This window comes from Myotis lucifugus, unplaced genomic scaffold (assembly GCF_000147115.1).
Source record: "Myotis lucifugus unplaced genomic scaffold, Myoluc2.0 scaffold_12, whole genome shotgun sequence".
Lineage (NCBI taxonomy): Eukaryota > Metazoa > Chordata > Mammalia > Chiroptera > Vespertilionidae > Myotis > Myotis lucifugus.
Genome location: NW_005871060.1, coordinates 11,104,325 through 11,119,081, shown reverse-complemented (window position 1 = coordinate 11,119,081; position 14,757 = coordinate 11,104,325). Strand labels below are relative to the sequence as shown.

The window sequence follows — 14,757 nt, the reverse complement described above, 5'->3', positions numbered from 1 at the left end:
GCTCTAAGAACTAGCAAGAATAATTTACTAAATCAGAAACCTTATGACTCACCAAAAGAAGTAACTTTTGCTCTATAAAACACCGTGTAAAGAGATTAAAAGACAAGCTGCAGACTGAAAGGAGAGATTTTCAAACCACATAGCAGATTAAGGGTTTCTATTGAGAATATATAAAGAACACTCAAAACTCAATACTAAAAACCCCCCACAAATAATCAAGTTAGAAATGGGCAAAAGATTAACAGACATTTTACCAAAGAAGATATGTCAACTGCAAATAAGCACATGATAAAATGTTCAACATTAACCATCCAGGAAATGTAAATAAAAACCACATTGAGATATTACTAAATACATACCAGAAAGGATAAAATAAAAACTAGTGGCAACACCTAATGCTGGCTGGTAAAAATGCAGAGAATCTGGGCCATTCATATATTGGAAGTGAGAATGTAAAATGGTAATGTCACTCTGAAAAATTTGGCAATTTCTCATAAAGTTAAACATATACTGACCATATGTGGTAGGCAGAATAATGCTAACCTGCTCCTTCCCCAATAAAAAATTCATAGGTTCACCCTAGCTGGTTTGGCTCAGTGGATAGAGTGTCAGACTGCAGACTGAAGAGTCCTGGGTTCAATTCTGGTCAAGGGCATATGCCCAGGCTGTGGGCTCAATCCCTGGTAGGGGTGTGCAGGAGGCAGCCAATCAATGATTCTCTCTCATCATTGATGTTTCTATTTTTCTTTCCCTCTCCCTTCCTCTCTGAAATCAATAAAGATATACTTTTTTAAAAAATTCACAGGTTCTGGGTATTAGGTTATAGGTATATGTTACTAGTCAAAAGAGACTTTACAGAGCTGATTAAATTTAGGATCTTGAAATGAAAAGATTGAGTTAGATTATCCAGCTGAGTCCATTCTATGCACAAAGATCCTTAAAGGAAAGAGGAAAGCAAGACAGTCAAGAGTGAGAGAAACAGATGTGATAACAGAAACAGAGAAATAAAGAGAAAAGAGGGAGAAAGAGACTTGAAGATGTTATGCTGCTGGCTTTAAAGAGGGGGTTAGCAGGGGGGGAGGGGTGGGTAATCAAGGAAAATAAACAGCTTCTAGAATTTGGAAAAGTTGGGAAGGCGATTATTCACTAGGCAGCGGTTCTCAACCTGTGGGTCGCGACCCCTTTAGTGGTCGAACGACCCTTTCACAGGGGTCGCCTAAGACCATCCTGCATATCAGATATTTACATTACGATCCATAACAGTAGCAACATTACAGTTATGAAGTAGCAATGAAAATAATTTTATGGTTGGGTCACAACATGAGGAACTGTATTTAAAGGGCCAGAAGGTTGAGAACCACTGTGTGACTAGAGCTTCCAGACGGAACACTGTGCTGCACTCCCCTTGACTTTGGCCAATGAAATTTTGAACCTCTAGTGTAAAATAACAAATTTTCTATTGTTTAATCCACTAAATTCATTATAATGTATTATATTAGCAAAAATAAACTAATATTCAGGACAACCCAGTAATTATACTGTTGTTTATTCTAGAAAAATTAAACAAGTTCACACAGAAACTTGTGCATAATTTTTACATAAGCTTTACTCATTTTCAACTAGAGACAGCCAAAATGTCCTTCATGGGTAAATGGTTAAACAAATTGTGGTACACAACTATCATGGAATACAACTCTATAATGAAAGGAACAAATTAATGACAAAATCAATTTGTTTTTTCTTCATAGCATTATACTGAGTAATAATGCTAATTTTAGAAGATTATATAAAGTATGATTTCATTTATATAACATTTTTGAAATATCAAAATTTTAGAATGGAGAACACAGTGTTTGCCATTGGTCTGGGATGGTAGTGATACCGAATTTTTGGACTGGAACTTGGATTCTTTGTCTGCTGGAGTTGAATGAATCCACGGACAGAAAGTGGTATAGCAAAGGTGGGGATTTATTGAAGAACAAGTACAGACTCCCACATGGGGAGAGGGAAAGGGTCCCACAGAACTGACTCCCATGCAGGGAAGGGGAAGAGTCCCACTGAGTTCCTGTTTCCATGGTTTATAAAGGCTGCAGATCCTGTGTCCTGATATCCCCTGATTGGTCAATATTCCCCTTCGAATTGGTTACTATAGTGATTCCTAAGGCCCTCCTCCCTCGTAGTCCTTCCATTACTCTGGGCTTTCTTCTTTTCCATTTATTTTGTAAATAGAGACCTTTCTTGGCTACTTCCAGTTCCCTTGTCTTATGGAAATATACCTGTTGCTGCCTCCTTGTCTTAAGGAGATGTAACTGCACCTGGCTTCCTTGTGTACCTTCTCCCTGTCTGTAGCCCTGTGTTTTTTCCATGGACCCCAATTCTAAAAAATCCCTAAGCCTGCCTATGCTCCCCCAAAATTCCTGCTTAAGTAGGGGAGGGGAAGTTAGTATGAAATTTGGTGGTAAGACTTTGGTAAATCAGTAAGAGGAATTTGACTGGTAGAATGAAGTTTTAGGCTAACGGTGAAAGTGTTTGAATTCTCCCTTGAGTATTCAATTAGAGTCCAAAATAGTCACATTGCTAGTTGTACTGATTCAACCTGTTTTTATTTTCTTCTTTAAGATAAGGTCCTCTGATACATGTAAATGAGTGAAAAGCCTTCAGAAATAAGAAACAAATTGAAATATCATCTACTTGCTTATTAATGAAGCAGCTATTTTAGGAAGTTAATATTTAAATTATGTAACTCAGCAAATTTGTTAAGATACCCTGAAATGGTCACAACTAATTTTCTGTATGAGCTTATGGAAAAAAAAAGTTGGAGAGTCCCTGATTAAAAACATTATTCATTACAATGACTTATATCTAATGCCTACCTTTCTAAGATACACATCTGCAAAACATGTTTGTCATGTTACCAGAAAATATTATATTAGTGCATATGCTCATCATATGCACTAATTGACATGACATATGCAGATGAAAATAAAATCTTATTTAACCTTAAATAAATTCCCATTTGAATATTATTTTTTTCTTGTTGATAGCATTGTTGGAATTTCTAAAAGATAATTTCAATTACAATGATTTTGACCATGCATCTAAATTTAAATTTTGATTTCAAAAAGTCTCAAAATCTGAACAAATTAAAAATGATACGCAGAGGAAATACACTATATATGAATGTTGTTACATTGATTTTACATTTTAAATGTAAGAAAAAAGTATCGCAAAAATGTATCATCTTAAGAGCCAGATAATAAGAGGTTACAAATCAACTCAGGATCTTTTATGAGTCTAACAACATGCTACTGGTGAAATGGAGGACATATAGTATAATTTGATTACTTGAATGGCAACACAATAACATAGTATTTCTTAATTATGGTATTATGCTATGCATTTTGGTTTGAGTTTATATTCATAAATAGTAATATAACTTTAAACAATTTTATAATAATAACTCTAATTATGTTCTAAATGTTGGCTGTGAGTAGAAAGTAATCTCAGCTTAATTAGCTGCATACTTATATATGCTAAATTAGAGCTACATAACAAGATAAAAACCTTTAAATTATATAGTGGGGGAAAAATTTTCCAAACATAATTACCAGACTCTCTACAGGAAGATATAATTACTATGGGCTAAATTCTTTCTTCGGCTTCATTTTTGCATCTCCCACAGAAGCCAAAATACGCAAACTGCATTCATATCTCCAGATTCAATATCAATTTACTGGGAATTCTTCTGGGCGACGTCCAAAAACTAATGGAGGATATACTGAGAAACCTTAAAGTAAACATTTTTCGACTACCTATAATAATAAAAATGTAATACGCTAATTAGACCGGATGTCCTTCCTTCTGGACAAAGCTGCAGCCTGCGGGGGGCCGGGGCAGATGCAGCAGAGGCCCCCAAACGTGGAGGGACAAATTTCGTGCGTCGGCCTCTAGTTTATAATAAAACCAACTTAAGACACCATTCATTCTTTTTAGAAGCAGTAATCTGGAATGTTTGATGCTGATCATGATTTCCCAATCAACTCACTGTCTGCTCTTGAAGAACTTATTTAATTAGCTTACGTCTAACTTTATGCATCTCTGAAATGGAGATAATAAGTATTCACTTATGGGATGTTTAGGAAATTCATGACTGTAAAATGCAAAGAGATTTATGGATAAGAGTTATAGATCAAAGTGCAGAAAGGGGAGCACTTCAGATGGTATGTTTCTGATCTGTGTCTTGAACATGGTGGGTAAAACGGTATTCATTGGTTGATAATAGCAGTGTTTAGAATAACCAACAGAGTCAGGAAACAGATGATGTAAGGATGTTGAGCAAAATGGAGAAACAACTATATTCTGGTGGAGACAAATGATCTGACCTCTAATCCTACCACAATGAATTAATAAACCACCAAAGGAAGAGACTGATCCAAAAAGTAGCAGCATACTCAAAACATAATGATTTGAGCTATGTGCATAGTTGGAAATCAAATGTATAGCATATTGGTCAAAACCATGAGCTTTGGAGTTATGCAGCCCTGGTTTCCATCTCAGCCCTGCTTTACGTGTGGCCTTGCGTAAATTACTTTGCCACTTTATCTAATCCAGTGGTCGCCAACCTTTTGGACCTCAGGGACCACCAGTGGTCCGCGTTGGCAGCCGCTGATTTTTCTAATCCATGAGAAAAATAATAGAATTGAAAACAGACTCAAGAATTTTGTTAAAATTAATGAAATAGTGTATATACAGCTCTTACCATAATGCTGACGAATAAATGATTTAATCTTTCAATGAGTGAACTAGCTTTCAAGGAGTTTACATTCTGAGAGACAGAAAAAGAGTAAAACAATAAAAGAGCATAATAAATTTATATGGTGATAGCTAGACTGTAACAGACACTTTTGTTATAGATGTGTCCACCAAAATGTACGTTGAAGTTCTAACCCCTGGTAGCTGTGAAGGTGACCTTACAGGCTTGTGCCACTTACTAACAGGGATCTGTTCTGAGAAATGCACCATTAAGTGACTAACTTAGAGAGCACGTACATAAACCTAAGTGGGATAGCCTACTACTGCGAATTTATATGGTGATAGCTAGACTGTAACAGACACTTTTGTTATCCCTCGAGTCAAAAAGTTTGCCCACCCCTGTCTAACCCCTGGTAGCTGTGAAGGTGACCTTACAGGCTTGTGCCACTTACTAACAGGGATATGTTCTGAGAAATGCACTATTAAGTGACTATCTTAGAGAGCACGTACATAAACCTAAGTGGGATAGCCTACTACTGCGATTGTATGTGCTCTACATGCGTATGGCAGCTGCTTCAGGTCTGTTTACACCAACATCACCACAAACACATGAGTAATGTGTGATGTTACAGTGGCTACAATGTCACTAGGTGAGAGGAATGTTTTAGCTCCATTACAATCTTATGAGACCATCATTGTATATGTGGTTCATTGCTGACCGAAATGTTATGCTGAGCATCACTATATTTGGAAATAAAATCTTTGCAGATGTAATCAGGTTTGGATGAGGTCATACTACATTAGGGAGGGCCCTAGTCCAAAATGACTGTCCTTAGGAGAAGGAATGGAAACAAAAGGAGAACGTGATGTGAAGACACAGAGACATACAGACACAGTAAGTGGACGGCCATGTGAAGATTGAGGCAGATACTGGAGCTGTGCTGCTGCAAACTAAGGGATGCCTGGGCTCCCAGAAGCTGGGAGAGGCAAGGAAGGGTCCCTCTCTAGAGGCTTCAGAGGGAGTATGACTTGTCCCAATGCCTTGACTTCAGGCATCTTGGCTTCAGACTGTGAGACAATGAATTTCTGTTGTTTTAAGTCACCCAGTTTGTAGGTAAATTATTATAGCAGCACTAGAAAACTAATACAAGTTTTGAAGAAAATAATCTTCTGATAATTGTCTTAAATTTGTTCATACAGAGGAGAAGAATCCAAGGTGATAGAGAGGTTAAAGGTTCCATTACAAAAGGAGAAGTGGAAAAGAGGACTATGCTGGAAGAGACAAGAGGGAAGGATCAAGAGGCATGTTCAATGTGTGGATCACTTCCTCACAAAATCACTGGAGTGTTCGTTTGGAAGTTATATTCCTGGGCCCCATAAACAATGTCTGACAATGTAGCCTCTGAGTATAGAGCCTAGGATTTTGCAATTATGATATGATCACACTAAAGTTTAGGAAACTCGATCTAATCACTTCTATGTGCAAACTAAAACAAAACAAAAACAAACAAAAAATACACCAGACTTACATAGATATAAAAAACAAATTGGTGGCTACCAGAGGAAGAGATGGGGGAGTAGGGGAAAGTGGGTAAAATTGGTAAAGGGGTCAAAGAGTATAAACTTCCACTTATAAAATAAATGGGCCATGGGGATGTAATGTACATATGGTGACTATCCTATATAATAAAAGTCTAATATGCTAAGTGTCCAGTTATCTGGTCGTCCGTTCAACCAATCAATGCATAGTATGCTAATGATATTCTAAAGCCACTCAACCTCTCTCTATGATGTGCACTGACCACCAGGAACCAGAGAGTCGACTGGTCGACCAGTCACTATGACGTGCACTGACCATCAGGGGGCAGACACTCCAACGGTAGCTTGCTGCGGGTGTCCAGCCGATCGGAACTAAGTGAGATGGGCTGGACATGCCCTGAAGCCCTCCTACAGTCCCTCCCCAGCTGGCCAACCTCCCACGTCCCTCTCTACCCCGATTGTGCACCAGTGGGGTCCCTTGGCCTGGCCTGTGCCTTCTTGCAAGCTGGGACTCCTCTGGGGATGTCAGAGAGCCAGTTTTGGTGCTATCCCACTCAACACAGAAGCTGCTCCCTGATGGTCAGTGCGCTCCCACAGGAGAAGCACTGCTCAGCCAGAAGCTGGGCTCATGGCTGGCAAGCACAGCGGTGGTGGCGGGAGCCTCTCCTGCCTCCGCAGCAGTGCTAAGGATGTCCAACCGGGGAGCGGGCCTAAGCCATCGGTCAGACATCTCCCGAGGGTTCCTGGACTGCAAGAGGGTACAGGCCGGGCTGAGGGACTTCCTCCCCACCCCCCACCACCAGAGTGCACTAATTTCATGCACCAGGCCTCTAGTCCTATCTAATAATAGACAAACATTGTAATTGACCATACCTTCGCTACGCCTCCCATTGGCTAATCAGCGAGATATGCAAATTAACTGCCAACAAAGATGGTGGTTAATTTGCATACATAGGCGAAGCAGCAGAGCCAAGACTGTAGGCGGCTCTGACCATGGCCGCGAAGGCTTGGAGGCAGGAGGTGGTGCCGGCCTGGGCCGCGAAGGCTTGGAGGCAGGAGGCAGGAGGCGGGAGGCGGGAGGCAGGAGGCAGCGCTGGTTGGGGCCACAAAGGCTTGGAGGCGGCTCCAGCTGGGGCCTCGAAGACTGAAGGCGGCTCTGGCCGGAGCAAAGGCCTGGGTCCCAGGTGCCAGAGGAAAACCAGTGCCGGCAGCCAGGGGAAGGGAAGGCTTATTGCACGAATCTTTTCGTGCAACAGGCCTCTAGTAGTTAATAATACTGAATTGCATAAGAGAGTAGATCTTAAAAGTTTTCATCACAAGAAAAAAAAGATCTTGTGGCTATGTACAATGACAGATGTTAACTAGACTTATTATGGTTATTTCACAATATATACAAATATCTAATCATTATGTTGTACTGAAGCTAATATAATGTTGTCTGTCAATTATTCCTCAATTTAAAAAAATAAATTTAATTAAAAGGAAACACTGATCTAGAGTGTAAGTAGTTAAATCATGAAATTTAGAATTTAATGTTTTAAAATGACAGCTCTGGCATATGGAAATGGGGGCTAATCCTAGATTTGTGTTGGAATTGTAAACCATTAGGAACCAGATGAGATTGGGTCCCATGAATTATTGAAAATAATTAAGTCTTTGTGTCTTTTCCTAGAGCAGCACAAACAGTTGCAATACGAGTCACCATCTTAAAACATTTCCCTGTTCTTAAATATATATTTTTTCACTATCATGTTCTTATTTTTCTTTTGTATATGGCATGATACCTGTCTTATATTTGTTTTCCAAAGTAGATTATTCCTCTGGCTTCAAGTAAAACTGCTCCATTTGTTATTTTTATTCTTTCTTGCCCCAGCCCTTCAATTACATTGACTCAAACTCAACTGCCGGTCTGTTTTTGATTAATCTTCTTGTTTTCTTCTCATATATGCCAAATTTACCTCAAGTCTACATATTTATAGGGGTAGTAGCCCCTCCAAATCTCCAATGGGACAGAAGACCTGTTCTCAAAGTATATTAGAAAGACCTAAGGAGTATACAGAACTTGTATATTCTTGGGCCCTCCCTCAGAGATTCTGATTTAGCATACCTGGGTCCAAGAATCTGGACCTGCAGGTAGCAATCATCTGATTCTGAATTAGGAGCAACTTGCACATGCTTTCCAGAAACACTCCCCACAGTGAGGAGTATTCTCTCTAAGCCCAAAATGATCACAGAGTCTGATGAAGCAGGCAGTGATGCTAGTGAAATATTTGGCAGCATTAAGAGCTATATAATATTCAGATCGAGAAAGACAAGTTTCTTTACTCTGCCATGGCCAAATTGAGATTGAAATATTGTGGCTGTTTACACATGCCATATTTTCAGAAGAATGTGTTACTATGTTATACAATTTGGCCGAGGGAGTGCAATTCATGTCACTGGGGTACAGAGGTCAGGTCCTTGTCAAGGTTGTGTCCCTGCACCTCCCAGGTGCAGTCGTTACCCAGGAACTTGGGGGGATACCATACTCTGCTTAGTTTTTTAAAAGAGAATAATTGATGCATTCCATCTGAAACAGGGATAATATTCCATCTGAAATAGGGATAATATGATAACTAAGAATCCATCTCATAATGTCCTATCATTTTTTTTTCAACTACCAAATTCCTAAGCCACTTCCACATGTGTAGGTATTGGTTAACATGTCTTCTCTAGCTAATATAACATTCAGTGCAGACATCTATGGCCAAGACGAATCCAAACTTGATGTTCTATGGCCAAGACGAATCCAAACTTGATGACTGACTCAGTTCCTCAGACTTGAGAATGTTTTAGTCCATGTGGTTTGGTGACTAACAAGACTCCACTCTAGGTGTGATGACCTCACCTAGTGAATAATTTCTTTTTCGCTTATGGGGTATCAGAATTGTGAAAAATGACATAAATGGAGCCGTTTCAAAATAAGTTGGAGTCATCCCCCCAGAGAAATTGCCTTGTACAGCTTACTCCTCAAACCTTTGAAATGTTTGAACTGAGCAAAATAAACTTTGCACTGGGCCAAACCAACACTATATTCCAACCACTGTTTGTAAAGCTAACAGGAAAGCTGACACCCTGAAAATTGAGGACATTCTTTAGAATTAGCACCACTATAACTTAGTTTATTCGCACGATTATAAATTCCTTCCTTGGCTTATTAGCAGCAATAGAAATTCCTTCCTTCTTTTCAGTTAATTATTTCCCTTCTCTTTCTCATAAATACCCCTTTGCCTTCACCTCATAATTGGAACACTGGGTTTTTGCCTGTATCAATGCTTCCCAGAATTATAGTTCTTTCTTATTTCAAATAAACACTTGTTGCCTTTCACTTTTTTTTTTCAGATTAACAGAAGGCAAAAATAATATTCACCCAGAAAGGGCTGACTTATTTCCTTAAACTACTACTGAGGATTAAGTGAGATAATCTAAATAAAGCACTTAACAATACTTAGCACACAACACTTTCTCAATAATACACATCTAAGGATAACCAGCATGTGAATAGCTTAGACAACAAAAAGAGTTTCAATGATTTCCACCAACAGTAATTCTTCTCCAGCATGCATTTAATTCTGATTCAACTCAGCAAGTACTTATTCATTTATTCATTAACTCAACTGATATTAGGAAATTTATTATGAACAAGGCATTGTGCCCAGGACTGTCGGTTATGCTAAGAAGTGTAATAATGGTTACTTCGGTACTGTAACTGATAAAGAGAAAAATCAGTACTTTAGTGAATTGAATTGCTTGTAATCTCCCAAGGAGACAAGGATTTTAAAAACTGTATAAACAGTGTGTGATTATGTGCCAGACTATGTAGTATCTAGGCAAATAAGTACCATCCACTAAAGGATGGTACATAGTAAAATGAAATATACTCTAGAGGAAAATGCTTGGTATTAAATTTTATTAGATAACATATTAAAGACTAATTCTGTGAAAAAAGAATGTCTACTAGCCCAAATAGACAATTTCTATTCCCTTCCCTTTAGTGTTTGTTTTTTTTTTAAATAATATTTGTTATTTCAATTCTTTTGTGTTGCTAGTTTTGCATAAATACATCAATGCTATGCTATACTAGGGTTTCTGGAACTCTGTTTTATCAGGAAACAGTGTTAAAATAGGACTCCAAATATTGTTAAAATAAAAAAACTCCTGGAAGAGTTCAAGGAAGATTTATGCAGGATCACAGAATTTCTGTGATTGAAGAGACTTTGGGAGTCATATATCCAGTTATCTGGATTATTATTTACAGTGAATTTCACAAAATAACAGGCAGTTATTGAAAACAATTTATTTAGTATGTAGAGAAAAAGTAAGATTAGACTTTGGAATTAGAGTTATGGAAACATGTTTTGTAGACAGAGATTATGTGTAAATAATTGTTAAAAATGGCATGAGATGCCACTATGCAAAATTGATACCCTAATAACTGATTACTTTTATCCAAGGGCAAAAATGGAATTCAAAACTATCTCTACATTTTTCTTGCTTTTATTTTAAAACACTCCCCAAAAGTAAAAGGTTATGAAAGTGATTCATGAAAGAATGTATTAGGGTCCCCGTGTTGGAGGTGGGGGTTGAGTAAATATGTATACCATAAGTCCTCCTGCGACTGGTAAATGAGAGGGCCTGAGGAGAGGGTGACTGATGGAGGTCACAGAATACCTGAGGAGATTCACTTAGCTACACTTCTGTGAGTATGAATTGTGTTCTCAGCCTGAGGGTGGGAATGAATGTGGAGCTATTGAAGTATGGTAGTAATCATCTCAGGTAGAAACTATAGTTTAACTTTAACCCTGCTGTTTGGCTTCTGTACTTATTTGCTTTGTTTAAAAATAGAAAAGTTATTTTGATTTTCTGAATTATATAAATCATCCCATTCGATTGAATACCCTATTGATTGTAATGTGAATACCCGATTGGTTGTGGTCATACTGGTTTTACAAAGCACATTCTTCTGTACCTGGGAACCAGGACAGCACAATTATCCCAAGACCCGAGGGCTCCAGATAATGTGTCCCTGTCGACTCAGTGGTCCCAAGACTCGAGAGCTCTAGATAATGTGTTTCTGTCAACTCAGTGATCCGGAGACCCAAAACTATAATTTAGATAACATGCTAAAGTCTGCTTCTGTAAACTGCTTTTGCAAACCAGGTTCCTCATTACAAACCCTGGGATGTAATCAGTACCTCTGTGATCTCTGCCTATATAAATCTGGTGTTGGGGCTGGGGAGGGCACTGCGAGATTTGGGAGAACGAAATGCCCCCTCATAGTCCCGGATTTGCAATAAATGTGACTCCTTAATTCGACTTCTTGAGGTGTCCTTGTGTGATTCGCAGGGTACATTACAACACTTGGGTCTGCTTCCAAGGATTCTTCCCATCTTTTGATTTTCATTTTGTTTTGTTTTGGCTCTAGGGTCTCCAGCCTCAGGAACCTATTATAGAAATCTTATTAGAGGTTTTTTTCTCGCTCTTTTTTAGCTGCTTAGGCTCAAAGACATGACCCTCTTTTCTCCTTTGGTGGGAACACTTGTTAGTTGAATTTTACTTTCTTTGTGATAGCACTTGGTTTATTTTAGGTATTTTTATTTAAGCATGTTGTAATTTATCATATTTTGCAGGACTTTGTTTTTATATGTAGCCATATATTAGTACTAGTTCAAATATGGAAGAGGAAGTGCCAGCCTCCCCTCTCCAACTGTCCCAATGGATCCAGTCTAGCATCTAGCATTCTGTAAAATGTTTCCCATTCTGGCCCCAGATTAAGCCTTGGTTAAAATCCCAATTACACCGGTGAGGTAATTGTTATGCCCAGATTTCAGGATCCCCAAGAAACCACACTAGGGAGCCAGCCAGGTCCGATGCAAAAGCATAAGAGTCTTTATTTGAGCTAGCTTTGCTCCCCCACCTCGCCGACGCAGTGGCAGGAAGCAGAGAGAGAGAGAACTCTGTGTGGAGAGGGGTTTTATAGGGGGGTTGGAGTAAGGGGAGGAGAAAGGACTGTGGGCCCTGCCGATTGGCCAGGCGCAAGTTGGTGTCTTGTTACACAGGATGTGGTCATATCTATGGCAACTTCCCTTGATTGTCATTGGTTAGTTTAAAGAAGTCCTGGGTGTGGCTAGCAGAGGCTTGGGCTTCCGGGAAGAAGCCTTGCCGAGCACATGGCCAAGGTAAGATGGAGGGCATAGCCCTCGCCCTTTCAGTAATACTGAAAATCCCCTGTAAATTTATGCTAATTGCTATAAACAGAATGCTTGCATCTCCCATAGATTCATATGTTGAGATTCTAATCCCCAGTGTAAAGGTATTCGGGAGATAATTAGCTTTAGATGAGGTCTATTCAGATGGAATTAGTGTCCTTAAAAGAGGAAGAGATCAGACCTCTCTTTTCATCTCAGCTTTCTGCAAACCAGGAAGAGGGACCTTATTAGACACCAAATCTTCCAGGACCAAGATCTTGGGCTTCCCAGCCTCCAGAACTGTGAGAAATAAATGTTTGTTGTTTAAGCCATCCAGTTTATAATATTTTATTATAGCAGCTCGAGTTGATGAAGGCATTTATTATAAAAAAAAGAAGTCTCTGTTTTCAAAAACATGGATTTACACACAGTCCCTCTCTAAAGCATACCACACTCTAACCTCGGGCCCGTTCTTGAGTTCAAAATACGCTGAGGTGATGGGAGACAGAAAAAAACTAAGCTCAAATCGAGTCTCTATTGTTTATAAGTTTTGGGGCTGTGAATCAATTGTTTTACTTCTCTGAGCCTTACTGAATGCACCTCTAACTATAACCTCCACAAAGCTGAGGGGACCTTATATGTGCTGTCTCAGCTACCAATCATTGTGATTGCCTCTGTCTGTCTCTCGGGTTTGTTTGAAAGCTCCCTTCTTCATAACTCAGGTAGATCTCTTGCGTCTGAGTCCCCATTGAAAACAACAGCCTTCCCAGTAGAGGCAAACTATTTTTAGTTTAAGGGTTCTTTAAAATACTCATTGAGTGCCCCTGTGTGACAAGAGTCCTTCCAGTCATTGGAATTCATCAGTAAATAAGAGCAGGGGGGGAAAAAAACACAGAAAAAAAGAAAGGAACCCTTGCCTTTGTCATGTTTCAAGCATATTTAAATAAGTACTTCCTCTTCTAGCAGCTCCCAACTACAAACCTTACATGATTGCTTTTAGGATTAAATATGATAAGCTTTGTAATACTGTACCTATGAACCATAAGTAAATATTGACTCACTTTCACTATGTAAAACCACAGGTTTTATTTTAGAAATTATCCAACTTTAAAAAATTGTTATCTATGTATGGACTGTCTTAATTTGGGTTTCCTTAGAAGCAGATCCTGCTGAAAGGATTGAGGGCAATAGTTTATTTGGGGAGGTGATCCTAGGAAACATCATCAGGGAGAACAGAGGTGAGCCAGCGAAGAACAGGACACAAATCCAGAGAGAATTATCAGACATGTTACCAATCTGGACAATTGACATTGAATCTCACCAGGAAACTCTAGGTGCCAGCATGGAATGCCCACCTCAGAGCTAGATTATTTACCCACCAGCTTCTGCAAGTAATTGTCTGAGGGCTTCCCACAGAGGGAATTAGTTCTCTGGCACTTTGCATCTACCTGGAGGGCCCTCAGGCAGAGGTGCTGGCCGACTGCTTGGACCTACACGCAGAGGAGTGGCAATTTATCACGGGGATCTGGGCAGGCTACCAACAGTGTGCGCTACATGAATCTTAGGTAATCTTGTAAGGAAAGAATAACTGTGTTAGAGTATTAGCTCCTTAATATAGATCAAGGTCAAATCTGCTCTGGAATTCAGAATGAGATCTGACTTCTCATTCTATTTGTTCCAGGAATTCATTCTGGCATCCTCTCCTTCTAGTTAGTATGTTTTCAGCCCTTCTCCCTAATCTCTCCTTGCATCCCCTGCTCTCGGCTTCTTTCTCCTGTGCTTGCCGCACTCCCTTCACCTTATAACCACAATGTCAGAGCAAACGCTGTTGGCTCCATCTCCAGTCTAATTTTGACACTTTGTGTCACCTCTACGCCAACTACCCATAGCATACTAACCAGTCTCCCTGCTTCCCCTCTTGCCCTTCTTGTTTGTTATTTGCCAAGAAGTCAAAGCTGATCTTTTGAAATCATAAGTCTAATCATATCATTCCCATATTGAAAACTTTCTTCTCTCACTTATTACCAAGGCTTATTGATCTGTGTGTTCATACAACCTTTAAATGCTTCTTCCTACACGGGAGTCTCCCCTTGCTCATGCAGGCACTCGGGCTCTGTGCGGTTCACAGGCAGCACCCCCTTCCCCGTAGTCTCCAAATGTCCTCATGGTTTCTCCACATATTTGCAAGAGTCCTGGTGGGCTCAGGACTGTATGCACACAGTTTGTTTGGAAGCTCTGT

At 39.5% G+C, this 14,757-nt stretch overlaps 1 protein-coding gene across 1 annotated transcript in view; it reads right to left on the bottom strand.

Moving 5' to 3' along the window:
- Positions 1–14,757, bottom strand: part of CCSER1 (coiled-coil serine rich protein 1) — a 1,147,418-nt gene that overhangs the window by 447,245 nt on the left and 685,416 nt on the right. The gene's annotated exons all lie outside the window — the stretch shown is intronic.